Below are 20,353 nucleotides of genomic sequence, written 5' to 3'. Positions count from 1 at the left end.
AACCAAATTGTATCAATTAAACAGATGTTGACCAAAGTATGACTTGATAAAGTTACCAGGACCCACATATATACATACACACCCATACACACACACAAACATATATATATATATATATATATATATATATATATATATATATATATATATATATATATATTTATATATATATATATATATATATATATATATATATATATATATATATGTGTGTGTGTGTGTGTGTGTGTGTGTGTGTGTGTGTATAAATATATATAGATACAGGATTGTTGTACTTGCATACCTGTTGACCATCTATTTAGTCAACCAAATTGTATCAATTAAACAGATGTTGACCAAAGTATGACTTGATAAAGTTACCAGAACCCACATATATACATACACACCCATACACACACAAATATATATATATATATATATATATATATATATAGATATATATATAGATATATATAGATATATATATATGTGTGTGTGTGTGTGTGTGTGTGTGTGTGTGTGTGTGTGTGTGTGTATAAATATATATAGATACAGATATATATTTGTGTACACATACACACAAGAAAACATAGTCTAAGCTTCATAGTGACTCACATTTCTACACTGCCACATAGATATACTATTATTTATATGTGGAACTAGTATGCAGTATGCTGTCATGGGCAGTTATATATAGAAAACAGCTATCCATGCTAATAACAAATCATAGCTATAGATAAAACACATATATGGAAAAATATGAACTGCTGTCAACAAGATGTACCCACATCAAGTATTACAATGAAAGTTTTGCCACCCATATTGAACAGATTCTAAAGAAAAGGAACAAAACGGCAGCACATGAAAAAACCAAGCGAAACGTTGAAAAAACACATCCAAGTCGCACCGATAAAACTGAACGTTCTTTATTTCACACAGTTAGTGCTTTCACCAGGTTGGCTTCATCAGACTGTATCATCGTATTAAATCACAGCCCTTATATAGTATCATCAATTAATACCATCATCACATCAATTAACATACTCATAAATTTTTAAGACCATATTACATACACACATATAATTAATCATAAGAACATCCTAAACATTGTAAAAACTATACATATAGTTAATAACTTCAATATAATACTATAATACTAATTCACTGCCTAAAACATTTTTCCTTTCCTAACCCTCCTCCTCTTTAAAATAGCTTGTAGACTAACTTTATCATTCAGGCCAGGTGGATGATCTGCTCTACAGTGTATTATCCACCTCAGCTCTACTTCTAGGGTATAGTTCTCCAAATCTCCCCCTCTTAAGCTACTATTAATACTTTGTATCACACAAAAAGAAAAACTATGTGATGGACCTGCAACCTTATAATGTTTGGCTAATGTATTGTGTTCCTGACCTGTCCGCATCTGATAAACATGTTCCCTTATCCGCTCTCTTAACTGTCTATTCGTTTTCCCTATATAAAATGCAGGGCATGAAACACACTGGGCAAGATAAATCACATTCGTGCTCCTGCAAGTAGTACCTGTCAAAAAGGAAAACTCTGTCCCTGTTATAGGTTGTTTAAAAATATCAGTAGTATTAATATAACTGCATTGATTACAGTGCTGGCAGGGGACGGTATTATTTGTTTGTGGGACATATTTCTCCACTGCACCATGACAAAGTAATCTCTTCAAGTTTTTCTTGTTTTTATATTTAAACCTAGGCCTCTCCCCTACTATAGATCTAATTTCCTCATCTACTCCAAGTACGCCCCAATGCTTCTCTATAATTTTCCTAATATTATATACATCACTAGTAAAATAAATAGGTATACCTAGAGGATTTAGTTTATTCCCTCTAACTGGTGTACTTTCTTCGTCTCGATCTATTGCGTCACATTTCTCTGAAAAATAAGGACGAGCCTTCGTCTCTCTCAGTGTATAAGTAGTAGAAATTGCTTTCTCTATATCAACCTTATCATAGGACCTCTCCAATAACCTTGTACTTAATCCTGTCAGCTCCCTTCTAAACCCATCATCTGTCGGGTTCAACCTAGACGCCCTCATAGTTTGGCTCTTTACCACATTTTCAAAAATGTGTCTAGGATGCATGCTACTCCTACGAAGGAGTGTATTTCTATAGCACACTTTCCTATGGACAGATGTGTTCACCATCCCATTTGGTAATCTCATAATATCCACATCTAAAAAGGGGACATACTCCCTCGAATACTTAATAGTAAAATTCAAAAAATCCGTTGAATTGTTCATAAAGATTTCTAACTCTCGTAACTGGGTTTCATTCCCTCTCCAAACCAAAAAGAGGTCGTCCACAAACCTCTTATAAAAATGAGCATATTGTTCAAATATAGCACTGGGGAATAACACCTCTCTCTCCCAGTCTGCCATAACAATGTTGGCGTAGCTATTGGCACAACTTGTGCCCATAGCCACGCCATCATTCTGTATGTATGTTTCATCACCAAAGATGAAGACATTATTCTCTAGGATGGTCTCTAAGAAAAGAGCTATCAGTTCAACCAAATCAACATCCAAAGAGGCATGCTTGTTTAAATAGTTCTGTACACTAGTGACACCCCTCTCATTCGGTATGACTGTAAATAAACTAGTGACATCAAATGTAAACAGAAAATACTCTTCCTTCTCATCTAATGAAGTAATATACTCATACAAATCCAATAAGAATTGTTTGCTGTCTTTCAATATATATGGATTAGCTTCTACCACTGGTCTAAGATGGTATTCAACAAACAATGAGAAAGGTTCGGTCAACCAACCTTGACCCGAGACTATCGGTCTCATTGGGGGATTCTCTAGGTTTTTATGCACCTTTGGGAGGCCCTTCAAAATAGGTATTAATGGATTCTCAACTTTAAGATATTTAAACAGATTTTTATCTATTATACTGATTCTATATAAATCATCGAGCATATCATAAACTCAGAACACTTTTATCATCACTTCATCCATCTCTAATTTACTATAAAAGCTACCATCTTGTAACATATTACACATACTACTATAATATTGTTCAAAGTCCATCACAACGATTGGCCCTCCTTTATCTGCAGGGGTAATTATAATAGAGCGATCATTTTTTAAATCATACATCGCTTGTCTTTGTACTGATGTTAAATTATTTCTCCTGCTATTCTTTTTCATATTCCCATTATTGTATTGTAAGTGAAAATCATTCTCAACTAACCTTGAAAATGTCTCTAATACATGGTGTAACATTGGAACATATGTACTCGCAGGTTTAAAAATACCCTTGACATTCTGTTCTTCTAAATTCCCATAGTCTAATTTCAGCTGTATATTCCGTATAAACATCTTAACGTCTATCACAGAATCCGTAATATCACTTAACTGACTCGGTATAAAGGTTAACCCCTTACTAAGCACTTGTTCTTCATAGATATTTAAGCTCCTGTGAGATATATTAATAACAACTGATTTCCCTTCTTCCCCCATATTTTCTTCAATGTGGGGCCCTCCTGATTTGTATCTAGTATTTTCCGTTTTTGTCGACCCCTGTTCACGGATCGATTTCTCCCTTTGAACCGGGGTGACTGTATGGGGAAAGGGGTATCACATGTAATATAATTTCCTGCTACTTCCTTCATAAAACCAGTGGCAAGGCTCTTATTCTTAACCACTGGTTCACTCTTATTTCCAATTTGCACAACATCAGTTGTATGATTCACTCTCACATCTCCTATATTATTATACTGGTTACTTACATTACTTTGTCTTTCATTTATTACTATTGGGTACAGATTCCTACTATTAATCTCATCATTAATCATAGTTGGGGGTTCACAACGCTCCGTCGATGCATTAACATCACTGGCCAACACATTCTCATCTACCATCACCCTGCTAACATCAGCAGTCAAAAGTCTATTAGCATTGCTATTATTAATTCCATTATCAGTGTTCCTCGGCCAAGTGAACACCTGACCACATTTAAAGTCTAAAGTGTCCCTCTCAATCTTGCTTTTCTTTTGAACAAGTAATCGCTTTTCATACAAACAGACATTGTCCATGAGTCTATCCATGCCCACCACAGCTTTTGAAGTGGAATACTTTAAAGTAATAGACTCATGTAGCTTAGTCACTTTTAGTCTCAAAGCTTCTTCTTCTGGTTTATGGTAATCAATTAACAGCTTCATATAACTGAAGCTCAAATCCATATTTAACTTTTGCCATTTTAATAACAACTCAGGAAAATGATTACCTGTGGTGGGCATTTTTAACACTCTGAGTCCCCGTGGTATAATGTGTTTTTTCAAGCATGCCTCAAAGTGATGTCTCTGTAACTGTAGCCTTTTAAGCTTCAAAAAATTGATCTCCAACTTATTTAAATCCTCCGCTAGTGATACTAGGTCATCCGCGTTATCACATTCAGATCCACGCTTCTCCTCTGCTTCATAAAACAGTAAAATGTTCTTTTCTCCAGTCACACATTCACGGAACCTTGCCAACTTCCAGTCGCTATGATCCATTACGTCAGGCGTATACGCCAGTTCAATCTCATCACCTCCTGTGCAAGCCATGCCCTCTCCTTGGAACAAAATAACAGCAATAATCCAAAATAAAATTACGTTCCTCCAGACGAGTAGCGTTCCTGTATATAACTCAAAGCATAAAGTCCAAATAACCATGAACAGGAACAAAAATATTACATACACACATATAATCTTAAATATTGTAAAAACTATACATATAGTTAATAACTTCAATATAATACTATAACACTAATTCACTGCCTGAAACTTTTTTCCTTTCCTAACCCTCCTCCTCTTTAAAATAGCTTGTAGACTAACTAACATTATAAGGTTGCAGGTCCATCACATAGTTTTTCTTTTTGTGCGATACAAAATATTAATAGTAGCTTAAGAGGGGGAGATTTGGAGAACTATACCCTAGAAGTAGAGCTGAGGTGGATAATACGCTGTAGAGCAGATCATCCACCTGGCCTGAATGATAAAGTTAGTCTACAAGCTATTTTAAAGAGGAGGAGGGTTAGGAAAGGAAAAATGTTTTAGGCAGTGAATTAGTATTATAGTATTATATTGAAGTTATTAACTATATGTATAGTTTTTACAATGTTTAGGATGTTTTTATGATTAATTATATGTGTGTATGTAATATGGTCTTAAAAATTTATGAGTATGTTAATTGATGTGATGATGGTATTAATTGATGATACTATATAAGGGCTGTGATTTAATACGATGATACAGTCTGATGAAGCCAACCTGGTGAAAGCGCTAACTGTGTGAAATAAAGAACGTTCAGTTTTATCGGTGCGACTTGGATGTGTTTTTTCAACGTTTCGCTTGTTTTTTTCATGTGCTGCTGTTTTGTTCCTGTGCATGGTTATTTGGACTTTATGCTTTGAGTTATATACAGGAACGCTACTCGTCTGGTGGAACATAATTGTATTTTGGATTATTGCTGTTATTTTGTTCCACGGAGAGGGCATAGCTTGCACAGGAGGTGATGAGATTGAACTGGCGTATACGCCTGACGTAATGGATCATAGCGACCGGAAGTTGGAAAGGTTCCGTGAATGTGTGACCGGAGAAGAGAACATTTTACTGTTTTATGAACCAGAGGAGAAGCATGGATCCGAATGTGATAATGCGGATGACCTGGTATCGCTAGTGGAGGATTTAAATATGTTGGAGATCGATTTTTTTAAGCTTAAAAGGCTACAGTTACAGAGACATCACTTTGAGGCATGCTTGAAAAAACGCATTTTACCACGGGGACTCAGAGTGTTAAAAATGCCCACCACAGGTAATCATTTTCCTGAGTTGTTATTAAAATGGCAAAAGTTAAATATGGATTTGAGCTTCAGTTATATGAAGCTGTTAATTGATTACCATAAACCAGAAGAAGAAGCTTTGAGACTAAAAGTGACTAAGCTACATGAGTCTATTACTTTAAAGTATTCCACTTCGAAAGCTGTGGTGGGCATGGATAGACTTATGGACAATGTCTGTTTGTATGAAAAGCGATTACTTGATCAAAAGAAAAGCAAGATTGAGAGGGACACTTTAGACTTTAAATGTGGTCAGGTGTTCACTTGGCCGAGGAACACTGATAATGGAATTAATAATAGCAATGCTAATAGACTTTTGACTGCTGATGTTAGCAGGGTGATGGTAGATGAGAATGTGTTGGCCAGTGATGTTAATGCATCGACGGAGCGTTGTGAACCCCCAACTATGATTAATGATGAGATTAATAGTAGGAATCTGTACCCAATAGTAATAAATGAAAGACAAAGTAATGTAAGTAACCAGTATAATATAGGAGATGTGAGAGTGAATCATACAACTGATGTTGTGCAAATTGGAAATAAGAGTGAACCAGTGGTTAAGAATAAGAGCCTTGCCACTGGTTTTATGAAGGAAGTAGCAGGAAATTATATTACACGTGATACCCCTTTCCCCATACAGTCACCCCGGTTCAAAGGGAGAACTCGATCCATGAACAGGGGTCGACAAAAACAGAAAATACTAGATACAAATCAGGAGGGCCCCACATTGAAGAAAATATGGGGGAAGAAGGGAAATCAGTTGTTATTAATATATCTCACAGGAGCTTAAATATATATGAAGAACAAGTGCTTAGTAAGGGGTTAACCTTTATACCGAGTCAATTAAGTGATATTACGGATTCTGTGATAGACGTTAAGATGTTTATACGGAATATACAGCTGAAATTAGACTATGGGAATTTAGAAGAACAGAATGTCAAGGGTATTTTTAAACCTGTGAGTACATATGTTCCAATGTTACACCCTGTATTAGAGACATTTTCAAGGTTAGTTGAGAATGATTTTCACTTACAATACAATAATGGGAATATGAAAAAGAATAGCAGGAGAAATAATTTAACATCAGTACAAAGACAAGCGATGTATGATTTAAAAAATGATCGCTCTATTATAATTACCCCTGCAGATAAAGGAGGGCCAATCGTTGTGATGGACTTTGAACAATATTATAGTAGTATGTGTAATATGTTACAAGATGGTAGCTTTTATAGTAAATTAGAGATGGATGAAGTGATGATAAAAGTGTTCCGAGTTTATGATATGCTCAATGATTTATATAGAAGTAGTATAATAGATAAAATTTGTTTAAATATCTTAAAGTTGAGAATCCATTAATACCTATTTTGAAGGGCCTCCCAAAGGTGCATAAAAACCTAGAGAATCCCCCAATGAGACCGATAGTCTCGGGTCAAGGTTGGTTGACCGAACCTTTCTCATTGTTTGTTGAATACCATCTTAGACCAGTGGTAGAAGCTAATCCATATATATTGAAAGACAGAAAACAATTCTTATTGGATTTGTATGAGTATATTATTTCATTAGATGAGAAGGAAGAGTATTTTCTGGTTACATTTGATGTCACTAGTTTATTTACAGTCATACCGAATGAGAGGGGTGTCACTAGTGTACAGAACTATTTAAAGAAGCATGCCTCTTTGGATGCTGATTTGGTTGAACTGATAGCTCTTTTCTTAGAGACCATCCTAGAGAATAATGTCTTCATCTTTGTTGATGAAACATACATACAGAATGATGGCGTGGCTATGGGCACAAGTTGTGCTAATAGCTACGCCAACATTGTTATGGCAGACTGGGAGAGAGAGGTGTTATTCCCCAGTGCTATATTTGAACAATATGCTCATTTTTATAAGAGGTTTGTGGACGACCTCTTTTTGGTTTGGAGAGGGAATGAAACCCAGTTACGAGAGTTAGAAATCCTTATGAACAATTCAACGGATTTTTTTAATTTTACTATTAAGTACTCGAGGGAGTATGTCCCCTTTTTAGATGTGGATATTATGAGATTACCGAATGGGATGGTGAACACATCTGTCCATAGGAAAGCGTGCTATAGAAATACATTCCTTCATAGGAGTAGCATGCATCCTAGACACATTTTTGAAAATGTGGTAAAGAGCCAAACTATGAGGGCGTCTAGGTTGAACCCGACAGATGATGGGTTTAGAAGGGAGCTGACAGGATTAAGTACAAGGTTATTGGAGAGGTCCTATGATAAGGTTGATATAGAGAAAGCAATTTCTACTACTTATACACTGAGAGAGACGAAGGCTCGTCCTTATTTTTCAGATAAATGTGACGCAATAGATCGAGACGAAGAAAGTACACCAGTTAGAGGGAATAAACTAAATCCTCTAGGTATACCTATTTATTTTACTAGTGATGCATATAATATTAGGAAAATTACAGAGAAGCATTGGGGCGTACTTGGAGTAGATGAGGAAATTAGATCTATAGTAGGGGAGAGGCCTAGGTTTAAATATAAAAACAAGAAAAACTTGAAGAGATTACTTTGTCATGGTGCAGTGGAGAAATATGTCGCACAAACAAATAATACCGTCCCCTGCCAGCACTGTAATCAATGCTGTTATATTAATACTACTGATATTTTTAAACAACCTATAACAGGGAGAGAGTTTTCCTTCTTGACAGGTACTACTTGCAGGAGCACAAATGTGATTTATATTGCCCAGTGTGTTTCATGCCCTGCGTTTTATATAGGGAAAATGAATAGACAGTTAAGAGAGCGGATAAGGGAACATGTTTATCAGATGCGGACAGGTCAGGAACACAGTGCATTAGCCAAACATTATAAGGTTGCAGGTCCATCACATAGTTTTTCTTTTTGTGTGATACAAAATATTAATAGTAGCTTAAGAGGGGGAGATTTGGAGAACTATACCCTAGAAGTAGAGCTGAGGTGGATAATACGCTGTAGAGCAGATCATCCACCTGGCCTGAATGATAAAGTTAGTTTACAAGCTATTTTAAAGAGGAGGAGGGTTAGAAAAGGAAAAAAGTTTTAGGCAGTGAATTAGTATTATAGTATTATATTGAAGTTATTAACTATATGTATAGTTTTTACAATGTTTAGGATGTTTTTATGATTAATTATATGTGTGTATGTAATATGGTCTTAAAAATTTATGAGTATGTTAATTGATGTGATGATGGTATTAATTGAGGATACTATATAAGGGCTGTGATTTAATACGATGATACAGTCTGATGAAGCCAACCTGGTGAAAGCGGTAACTGTGTGAAATAAAGAACGTTCAGTTTTATCGGTGCGACTTGGATGTGGTTTTTCAACGTTTCGCTTGGTTTTTTCATGTGCTGCCGTTTTGTTCCTGTACATGGTTATTTGGACTTTATGCTTTGAGTTATATACAGGAACGCTACTCGTCTGGAGGAACATAATTGTATTTTAGATTCTAAAGAAAGCCTTACGAATGTAGTAAATATCACAATATACAATTGTGTTCTTCATATAAAAGTGTTCCTCAATGTCAACACATTACAAGAGCACTATATTAATGTACATTCATCAAACAATCTTAAAATCTGATATAGCCCAGTGGATGTGATATAACAGATAAATGATAATACCCTTGTATCAGGCAGCTACACTGTGTCCTTATGTAGAAGTAATAATCCAATAGATGCGTGTTAGAATGCTGCAGACTTGTATGAGTGTGTGTGTGTGTGTGTGTGTGTGTGTGTGTGTGTGTGTGTGTGTGCGTGTGTGTATATATATATATATATATATATATATATATATAGATACATGCATGTATATATACATACATATATATAGCTATATATGTAGAGATATATATAGATATATATATATATATATATATATATATATATATATATATATATATATATATATATATATATATAGATAGATATATTTATATAGGGTCAACTTTAGTAGATTGACATTTCACTTTCCCGACTTTTACTTCGCTGAGATGAAAGGACCTACAAACACAGAAGACCAACAGCCGGAACACTGACCTACCTCTCCAGGTAAATAACCACTTGGCCATCCTGTTTAACTTTGCACCTTACTCCTATCGTAGTGCGATCTCAGAGTAGGTATATTTAGTTAGGGGGGTGTGAGGGGCAAGACCCCCCACATGGGTGGGTTTACTTTTGTTAATTTTTTTTTCAGGATGGCCAATTGGTTACTTACCTGGAGTGGTAAGTTGGTGTTCTGGGTGTCAGTCTTCTGCATTTGTCGGCCCTTTCGTCTTGGCGAAGTGAAAGTTGGTGAAGTGGCCATTCGGGTAAGTGAAGTAGATCCATGTATATATATATATATATATATATATATATATATATATATATATATATGTAGATATATAATTTGGCTCCCCAATGCCATATATTCACGAACAGTCACTGACCCAATAGTATGTGTCAAAGTCTACAAGTCTTGTAGAGCAAGGCAGCCACAATGAAGTAGATGGATGAAGCCCTGATGGTGATGCAGACCTGGATTCATTTGTGCAGTTTAGACACCTATAGGGCCTGGCACAGGAAAGGAATTATGATTCCATGCCTGTTCAGATCTCTTTGATAGGAGGGAATATGACAATGTGCTGGAGTGAGGTAGGTGGTCCTTGCAGTGCTATGTGGTCAAGACCAGAAGTATACAAGGCATCTTTACTAGGTGAATGGACAGGCCACAGGGATTGTCACTTTCAGGGAGGATGGAGACACACCTTAAGAGAGGTCATGCCTATTAGTTCAGAATTGCCATGTAAATAATGCCAGCACATAGGAGCAGGGCCCCCTAGCATAGGTTCATAGGTTCATAGATCAGTACTAGGCTAACTGCCCTTGTGAGCCATTTTAAGCCTAGCCAATTATCCTTTGTGAGACTCAAACCCAGCACCTTGTGTTTGTAAGGCAAGCACCTTAACTATTAGGCCACCTCCCAATGGTCACAAGTGATCTTGTATGAGCATCAGACATAGCTCCCAGGCTCACTCCCCTCTTCCACTGGGCAGATGACCCGAACACAGAGGAATTAATAACCTGAATTGCACTTAATAACTTGCTGTTAGGAAGAGTAGGACTTAGAGTAGATGTACACAGAGTTACAGAAAAACTCAGTGGAATATGCATATAATGCCTAGGAGGTGCTGGGTAGGTATAGTGTTAAGGAGAGGAATACAGAAAGGCAGATGGTAGTGTTAAGGACTGGAATGCAGAAGGTCAGATGACAGTGAATTTTGTGAAAAGGATGGACGTGGCTGTGGTGAATGCATATTTTAAGAAGAGGAAGGATGATAGGATGATGTACAAAAGTGGAGGAGGATACGCACAGGTGGATTATATCCTATGCAGGAGGGCCAGTTTGAAGGAGATTGGAGGCTGCAAAGTGGTGACAGGAGAAAGCATAGTTAGGTAGTATAGGATGGTGTCTGTAGGATGATGGCAATCAAGAAGAAGAGGGGGAGAGTGAGGGCAGTGCCAATGATCAAATGGTGGAAGTTGAAAAAGGAAAACTGTAAGGTGGAGTTCAGAGAAGAGTCAAGACAGACACTGGGTGGCAGTAAAGAGTTACCAGATAGCTGGGCAGCCACAGCAGAGGTGGTAAGGGAGGCAGCTAGAAATGTACTTGGTGTGATGTCTGGGTAGAGGAAGTAGGACAAGGAGACCTGGTTGTGGAATGAGGAAATGCAGGAGAATATACAGAGGAAGAGGTTGGTGAAGAAGAAGTGGGATTGTCAGAGAGATGAAGAAAGTAGACAGGATTACAAGGAAATGAGGCATATGGTGAAGAGAGAGGTGGTGAAGACTAAGAATAAGGCATATGGTGAGTTGCATGAAAGGTTGGACACTAAGGAGGGAGAAAAGGACCTGTTCTGATTGGTTAGACAGAGAGACTGAGCTGGGAAAGATGTGCAGCAAGTAAGGCTGACAAAGGATAATGAGGAAAACATATTTACAAGTGAGGAGAGTGTGTTGAGCAGATGGAAAGAGTCCTTTGAGGGGCGGATGAATGAAGAGAATGAGAGAGAGAGAGAGAGAGAAGGTTGGATGATGTGAGGATAGTGAATCAGGAAGTGCAATGGATTAGCAAGGAGGAAGTAAAGACAGCTATGAATGAAGAGGATGAAGAATGGAAAGGCTGTTGGTCCAAATGACATACCTGTGGAAGCATGGAGGTGTTTAGGAGAAATGGCAGTGGAGTTTTTAACCAGATTATTTAATGAAATCTTGGAAAGTGACAGGATGCCTGAAGAGTGGAGAAGAAGTTTATTGGTACCAATTTTTAAGAATAAGGGTGATGTGCAGAGCTGTGGTAACTATGGAGAGATAAAATTGATCAGTCACAGCATGAAGTTATGGGAAAGAGTAGTGGAAGCTAGATTAAGAAGGGAGGTGATGATTAGTAAACAGCAGTACAGTTTCATGCCAGGAAAGAGCAATACAGATGCGATGTTTACTCTGAGGGTGTTGATAGAGAAGTATAGAGATGGTCAGAAGGAATTGCATTGTGTCTTTGTGGACTTAGAGGAAGCATATGACAGGGTGCCTAGAGAGGAGTTGTGATATTGTCTGAGAAAGTTGGGAGTGGCATAAATGTTTGTACGAGTGGTACAGGATATATACAAAGGCAGTGTGGAAGTGGTAAGGTCTGTGGTAGGAGTGATGGATGCATTTAAGGTGGAGGTCAGATTACAAGGATCAACCCTGAGCCCTTTCTTATTTGCAATGGTGATGGACAGGTTGACAGACTAGATCAGACAGGAGTCCCCATGGACTATGATGTTTGAAAATGACATTGTGATTTGTAGGGAGAGTAGGGAGCCTGTTCAGGAGACCTTGGAGAGGTGGAGATATGCTCTAGAGAGGTGAGAAATGAAGGTCAGTAGGACTAAGACCAAATATATGTGTGTAAATGAGAGGGAGGACAGAGGAATGGTGAGGATGCAAGGAGTAGAGCTGGTGAAAGTGGATGAGTTTAAATATTTGGGATCAACAGTTTAAAGTAACTGTGAATGTGGTAGAGAGGTGAAGAATAGAGTACAGGAAGGGTGGAGTGGAAGGAGAAGAGTGTCAGGAGTGATTTATGACAGACGGGTACCAGTAAGAGTGAAAGGGAAATTCTACAAGATATTAATGAGACCAGCTGTGTTATATGGGTTTGAGACGGTGGCACTGACAAAAAGACAGGAGTCAGAGCTGGAGGTGGCAGAGTTAAAGATGTTTAGATTTGCATTAGGTGTGATGAGGATGGACAGGATTATGAATCAGTATATTAGAGGGTCAGCTCAGGCTGGATGGTTTGGAAACAAGGCCAGAGAGGTGAGATTGCATTGTTTTTTTACATGTGCTGAGGAGTGATTTTCGGTATATTGGGAAAAGGAGCTAAGGATGGAGCTGCCAGGCAAGAGGAAAAGAGGAAGGCCTAAGATAAGGTTTATGGATGTGGTGAGAGAGGACATGCAGGTGGTTAATGTGGCAGAGAAAGGTGCAGATGACAGGAAGAAATGGAAACAGATGATCCACTGTGACGACTCCTAATGGTTGCAGCCAAAAGAAAAAGAAGAGGATGTAGGGCTTGCCATGACAGTGAGTGTAATTGCAGAAACCTGTAGTTTGCAGACATAAGTAGAATATCACATATGGTTAGAGGAACACAGAATATGGTCATGTCTCAATACACATAATCTAAGTTATGTTAACATGAAATAATCTGTGCAATATGACCAAGTGGGGGCAGTATTAATTAGTGTGCCATGTAACGTAATGTGCACCAGCGAGTCAGTAGTGATGCCTACATGCTAGTGCAAAGATTCATAGGTGAGTAATGGGCTAGCTGTCTTGTGTGCCATTTTAAGCCTAGTCAATTTCCCTTTTCATGCTCAAAATGACCTGTCCCATTTGATTATAGATTGGCCTTACCTATCCCATCCCATGGGTGATAATTATATATCATCCCAAATGAGAATTACTGTGATCATATCATAGATAATTTGAGGGGACCTGCACATGGTATAAAGCATTTAGGTGCTACCTCTGTCCGTTAGTTGCAAGGGGCAGTCCTGTGGTAAATTTTCTGTTTGCTATCCATAGATGTAAGTTGTGGCTGAAAATGGAGAGGGATGAACTTTGTTTTATGTGGATGGGGAGTCTGTTCCATAGCAATGGTATCCTATGCAAAATGTACTTGTCTCTCCAAACCATGATGTTGCAGAAGAGGTTTAGATCCCTACACTGAGTATTTCTGATCCAATTTGCTGATGTACAGTAAATCCATCAGTAATGGGTTAGAGGATGCCTTGTATGCCAGACACAGGTCACGTCTTAGCACTCTGAAGTAATATAATGGATTGTGAAACTGTAACAATGCACTCACATATCACTTTGAATACCAAAAGCTATATTACTCCTTGTCACAAACTATATGATAGGCTTTGCCATGCTAATAAAATGTAGTCATATCAGTATAGAACTTGAAAAATTGCATTCACATCTGTGGTTAATGCATTATGTGACTACCCATTAGTACTTGTTACATATTTCCAGAAAAGTTTATATGATTACATACTGAAACATGTACCACAGACTGGAACCAAGGAATTCAGCATTTGAAAGTGCAATCTAAAACAAAACTAAAGAAACCAAATAGGCTCATGTCGTGTCAAACAGCCCAAAAAACACCACAAGGAACATACTGTATAAACTGAAAGGCCCTTTGTGCAAAACTTGATAAAAAAGACTGCAGACAATTGAATCCTTTATAGTATTAAATCACACACAAAATACTGACATAAGAATCAAAGGTTAAGCACTTTTGTCCCTGTTGTTTAGGACTTCATCAGAACAATTTAAACAATCAGTAAGCCACAATTTAAATACTAAAATTGAAGATCACATGGTCACATCCAATTAATAATTAAAAAACACAAGCAAAGGAAAAAAATCACATCATACAATTAATAATGCTTTAAAATAAGAAGTATATCTTTAGAATAAGCAGAACCTACACTGACATTTATTAAAAATAATATCTATTCACCATGTTATTGTTATACTAAAATGGATTAAAAATGTATAAAAATGTATTAAAATATATGTGTAATATCTTTAAATACAATTTTATAATTTAGCAGCTCTACGTCTGAGAATAAGGTAACTGAAACTTGTTCATTCAAACCCAAGTTGTTAGATGCATTTAATCATACTTGTCAAATAAGTTCCCTTAGTTCAACTTTTGTTTCTCAAGGGCCACCTTGGGTGTCAATTGGAACAATTTCAAGAATGCCAAAAAGAAATTTCGAAAAGCTATTACATTTTTTGCGTATTTGCATAAGGAGTTTAAACTATCTCTAGAAATGGCATACAGGTGCTCATAAATTCTTGACATCAGTGGCATACACAGGTAATATAAAATATGTACAACATGCATTATGTTTGCCAGACAGTGTAGCAGCCACATGTGCAATGAATATTATAGTCTTATAATATATTTTAGTTAGGTCACATCTTTTTATTTTGTTTTATTTTGTTTTGTTGTAGGGTGTGGACTAGATGTTTGTAGTATTAATGAAGGTATGCATTTGATAGAGCTTGAAGTTAAAAGATCTCTGTGCTGTTGCACTACTGTATCATCTCTGAAGTACTAATTATTGTAGAAAAAACTAATGCTTATGTGTTGTGTTGCTTGGGACTCTTTCATCCTTTTTAACTCAACTTGCTTTGGTAGGCAGTTTAAAGTAAACACAGTGGAATTTGCGCATCTGTTTGGACCTCTTATACCTGGATATATGAGGAATGCAGTGTCCTTTTGTGGCATAGTGTGTGTAGAAGGTCAGATGTTGCTATGTGGGTAGGGGAAGTAGCATACCATAGCATGCACATAAGGGTGCAAGATGCAGGGTGGGTTAAATAACTAAAAATTTGACATGGTATCTCACCCCAGACTTCTTAAAGAACTTTCCAGGACTGGTCTATCATCCTCCTCACTTCAGTGGTTTTCTAGCTAGCTAGCTGAGCACTAAAATCGTAGGGCTCTATCTCCCCATTTCACATCACCCCCACTGGTGTATCTCAAGGATCCATCTTTGGCCCATTACTATTTAATACCTTCATCAATAACTTACATACATCCTCCTGTGAAGGCACTCTGATCCAATATGCAGATGACTCCACTGTCATCTACGTATCAGACACATTAACTCACCTACAACACATAACGCAACAAGCTTTCTCTTCCATAGAAACATGGCTCTCCAATGCTGAACTCCTACTGAACCAAAAAAAAAAAAAAAACAAAGCTCCTTCTCTTCACCCACAAACCCCATAACTCCAACAAAACAAATTAAATCTTTTCAGTCAACAATACTGAAATTGAATTGGCTCAGCATACCAAACTACTAAGTGTCACAACTGACGATAATCTCAAGTTTGACCTACACATACAAAACAGCATTAAAAAACCCCACTAAAAACTAGGCATGCTATACACAACTAAAAACCTCCTCACAGCAGCTACTAAAATTACCCTGGCCAAAACCTACCCCTTGCCCTCACTGTTATATGGAGGCTCGATTCTAACTAACTTACTGACCTCCCTATGAAAAAAAAATAGAAAGCTGCTATAACAAAATTACCAAATTTGCCATAAATGCAACCCCTGTAATGCATCACTATAAAACCCTACATTCCCTGAGATGGCTTGAACCCTTCTCCACCTCCAATACGTACATCTTACTACGGTATACAAAATCACCCCCAACCCACTATCTTGTCCTACTCTTAGCCCATTAATCAACTTTTATATCCCAAATAAACATCTCAGATCTGAAGACAAACATCTCCTCACAACTTCTAAACCTTATAAAACCCAGGCCTAAGCCTTTACTCCAGCTCTGTGGGAAAACCATGGAACTCCCTTCATTTAACTATCAAAACTGTTAGTAACCTTCACTCCTTTGTAACCTCTATGAAAGAATACTTCAATAAAGCTTGAATTTGCTTCTGTATGAGCTCAGGCTGAGGTACTCTTATACCTTTTTCTACCACTACTCTTCTCTCCCCACTCCTAAATTACCCTACCCTCCCTTCTTCTACACATACTCCCCAGAGGTTACACTCATACCTTTTCCACATCTATTCCTACTAACCCTCTATCACACCCTACCGTTCTCTAGTTATATATCCTACACCTTCACCAACATAACCTGTTACCTTATTTCATGACGTCTAAAATATTAATAATCATTATGATAATCATCTATTATGTAAATAATGCTAAATCTTCCAATTATCAGGCTTTCCATATAATTTATACTCAAACACTATGAATTTATTATGTCTGTTAAGGTTTTATTCTGACAAACTAATGTGTAGTTTTTCAAAATTTGTGCTTGAATATTATGACTTTATTATGTCTGTTAAATTTTGGGCAGCCATGGTGGTGCAGTGGTTAGCATTGCCGCCTCACAGCAAGAGGTTCTCCAGTTCAATTCTCGGCTGGGGTACCTTCTTTGCAGAGTCTACATGTCCGTCGTGTGGATTTCCTCTGGGTGCTCAGGTTTCCTCCCAAAGACATGCTGTAGGTGGATTGGCCATGGGCATGAGTGCGTGCATGTGTGTGCCTTCTGTGGAAGGTTGGGTGCCTGGCTGGCAACTCAACACTGTAAAACTCCACTGCTAAGCATGAGCAGACAGGTGATCTGCTGTGGCGACCCCTAACCAGGAAAAGCCAGAAGAAGTAGATTATGTCTGTTAAGTTCTCATTCTGACAAACTAATGTATTTTCATATTTGTGCTTGAGTGTTATGACTTTATTATGCCTGTCTAGTTTTTCATTCTGTTAACTATATGTATCTGGTGCTTTTCTCCCTGGTTCTCTGCTGAAAATGAGTACCTCATGACTCAGTCTGACTTTCCCAGTAAACAAACGACAAATAAATAAATAAATAAATAAATAAATAAATAAATAAATAAATAAACTCACAGGGCACATCACCAACTTAGTGTGCCTGAACTTATGCCATTATGTAGGTTACACACTGTGCCATGGCAAAAACTGACATCTTCAGACATTATGCTAGACATGTGAAATGCTTGGTACCACTGACTCAAAGGATGCACACAGTATCCCAGACAGAAATTTCATGGCCCATAAAGCAAGAGTATAAGTGACTCTCACTGACACAACAGAACTACAATGCATGCCACACTGTCTCAACATTCAGCCAATACCCTGCCATGCATATGCTACTGATTCTGGTGTGCCATGCTGTCACTTGCATGAACAGGTGCATGCATTTCAGTGCATGATGATGCTGTGATCCATCATGTGCCTAGAACTGTAGGGATACACCTACAGACACACATCAGCACATTGATGGTACCTGGTCATGAGTTGTCCTAAAGATATCCATTGCACATTGTGCAGCTGTCTCACCACCACTTTCAGACTCATGTGGGGACAGTTCCCAGAAGTATTCTTGAACAGCAGACTGGCTGGGTTCACTGTCCTTCCTTTTAGAGGAAATATCTTGGGCTACAGTACTATTGCATGTAGGCTGGACAAAGTAAACCCAAGTTGCAGAGTCATGTGGTTAACTGGCTTTGCTGCTTCTCTGTACCAGATTAGTAGATGAGTTTGGGGAGGTGTGATTAGTAGACAAGCTTCAAATACATGGACAAAAGTAGCACACCTTACAAACGTGCACATAAGAAGATGCATGTCAAAATACCTTACACAAGATTCTACACTCTAAGACATAGAGGGAACAATTACCTGGCATGTTTTCATTAGAAGAACATTTATGGCCCCAGCTGATGTGCCAAGCAATGGAACATATAACGTGCATTTTACATTAATGTGATGCACATATAATCATGTTTGCATAAGTAGCTGGTAAAATACTATGTATAACCTTACAGTTTACCAGCTAGCTAATGCAACATGTACCTGGTTGCCATGGCTGAGGCTGAGTGATGGACCTATAAAATATGCATATGAGCATGCAGGCAGGGCAAGATACCACCATTATAGATAGAGGTCCACATACCAGGAATGTCTTTATCAGGGGACAACGGATGACCTCTACTGCTGTGTTAATCTGCAGAGGACATATGGTACAACTAATGTTAATGTTCGACATATGACAGCTAAGGTGAAAAATGTTAAGTAACTTAATAAATGAAATGCCACAATGTCTAGACAGGCTATATTTAATGCCACCAGCTGAAATGCACTATGACGGAGGTGGTGGTATTATGCAAAAAAAAAAAAACAAGTGTGTATCATCAGGTGGTGGAATTGCAAGGAACACCTTTGGCATTGCACCATGGCCTGAGGTGGTTTAGCCATGCATAAAACCCTATCAGAGCACCAATAACAACATCCACCAACAGCACTGACCAGGAAGGTGATGTCATTCTACACCTGATCCCTCCATGTAGTATCACCCATCCTTCTCAGAAGATATTTGCCATTCTGCCACAGGACATCATTGATAATCTCATTCTCCTGGAAGAAGTTTTTTTCCTAGAGCATAATCAACTCATCTGCAACAAAAAAGTGTATGTATCATAAGTATGAACATCAAATGGTACACACAAGTGATGCTTAGATGTAGGATAATGTAAAGTATGCATGCATAGAATATGCCTTTCTATGTTATGTCATGGCCAACGTACCCATTGTTGGGAACTTTATGGACTTGTCAGTGAAAGTATCACTGTGGTTGCCATGTTAAGTCATTGTAAGAACACATGACATGATAAAAAATAAATGCCAACACACATGTAAAATTACACAGCTGTGCATGTGCAACATACCAACATACAACTAGCATTGTGATATTCAAACCCATTACTGTGATTCATTACACCCTACAAGGTGGACAAACATCAATGTAATGCTTAAAGTACTTACTAGGAAAAATATGTAGATCATGTCAGTCATGAGTGTATTAAGTCATGCAGTCACACCCTTGATAGATAGTAATGTATAACTACACTGTTTAGGTAAAATAAGAAATATTCTGCACACAGAAATTATACCACATTTACATAGTGAATTATCACATCTATCCATGTAAACCACAAATATCTTGGTAATAACACAGTATGCCCGGTTGTGACAATGCAGCAAATGTAATGGGAATACACATGCACAATACCCAAAATAATATGTAAAAAATATCAAAATATGTCATACATATATCTACAAACATGCACACACATCACATACATACAGACCGACACACACACACACACACACACACACACACACACACACACACACACATATATATATATATATATATATATATATATATATATATATATATATATATATATGGGTCTACTTCACATTAGCAAATGAACGCTTAATCAAATCCCACATCATCAAGATGACATCCCTGAAACTGCAGAACATCGAACACCTAGAACATTGAAAACTAACTGTGGAAAAACAACCATTAACC

This window comes from Protopterus annectens, chromosome 10.part0 (assembly GCF_019279795.1).
Source record: "Protopterus annectens isolate FY-2018-M chromosome 10.part0, PAN1.0, whole genome shotgun sequence".
NCBI lineage: Eukaryota > Metazoa > Chordata > Ceratodontiformes > Protopteridae > Protopterus > Protopterus annectens.
Note: the sequence above shows the minus strand (reverse complement) of the source record.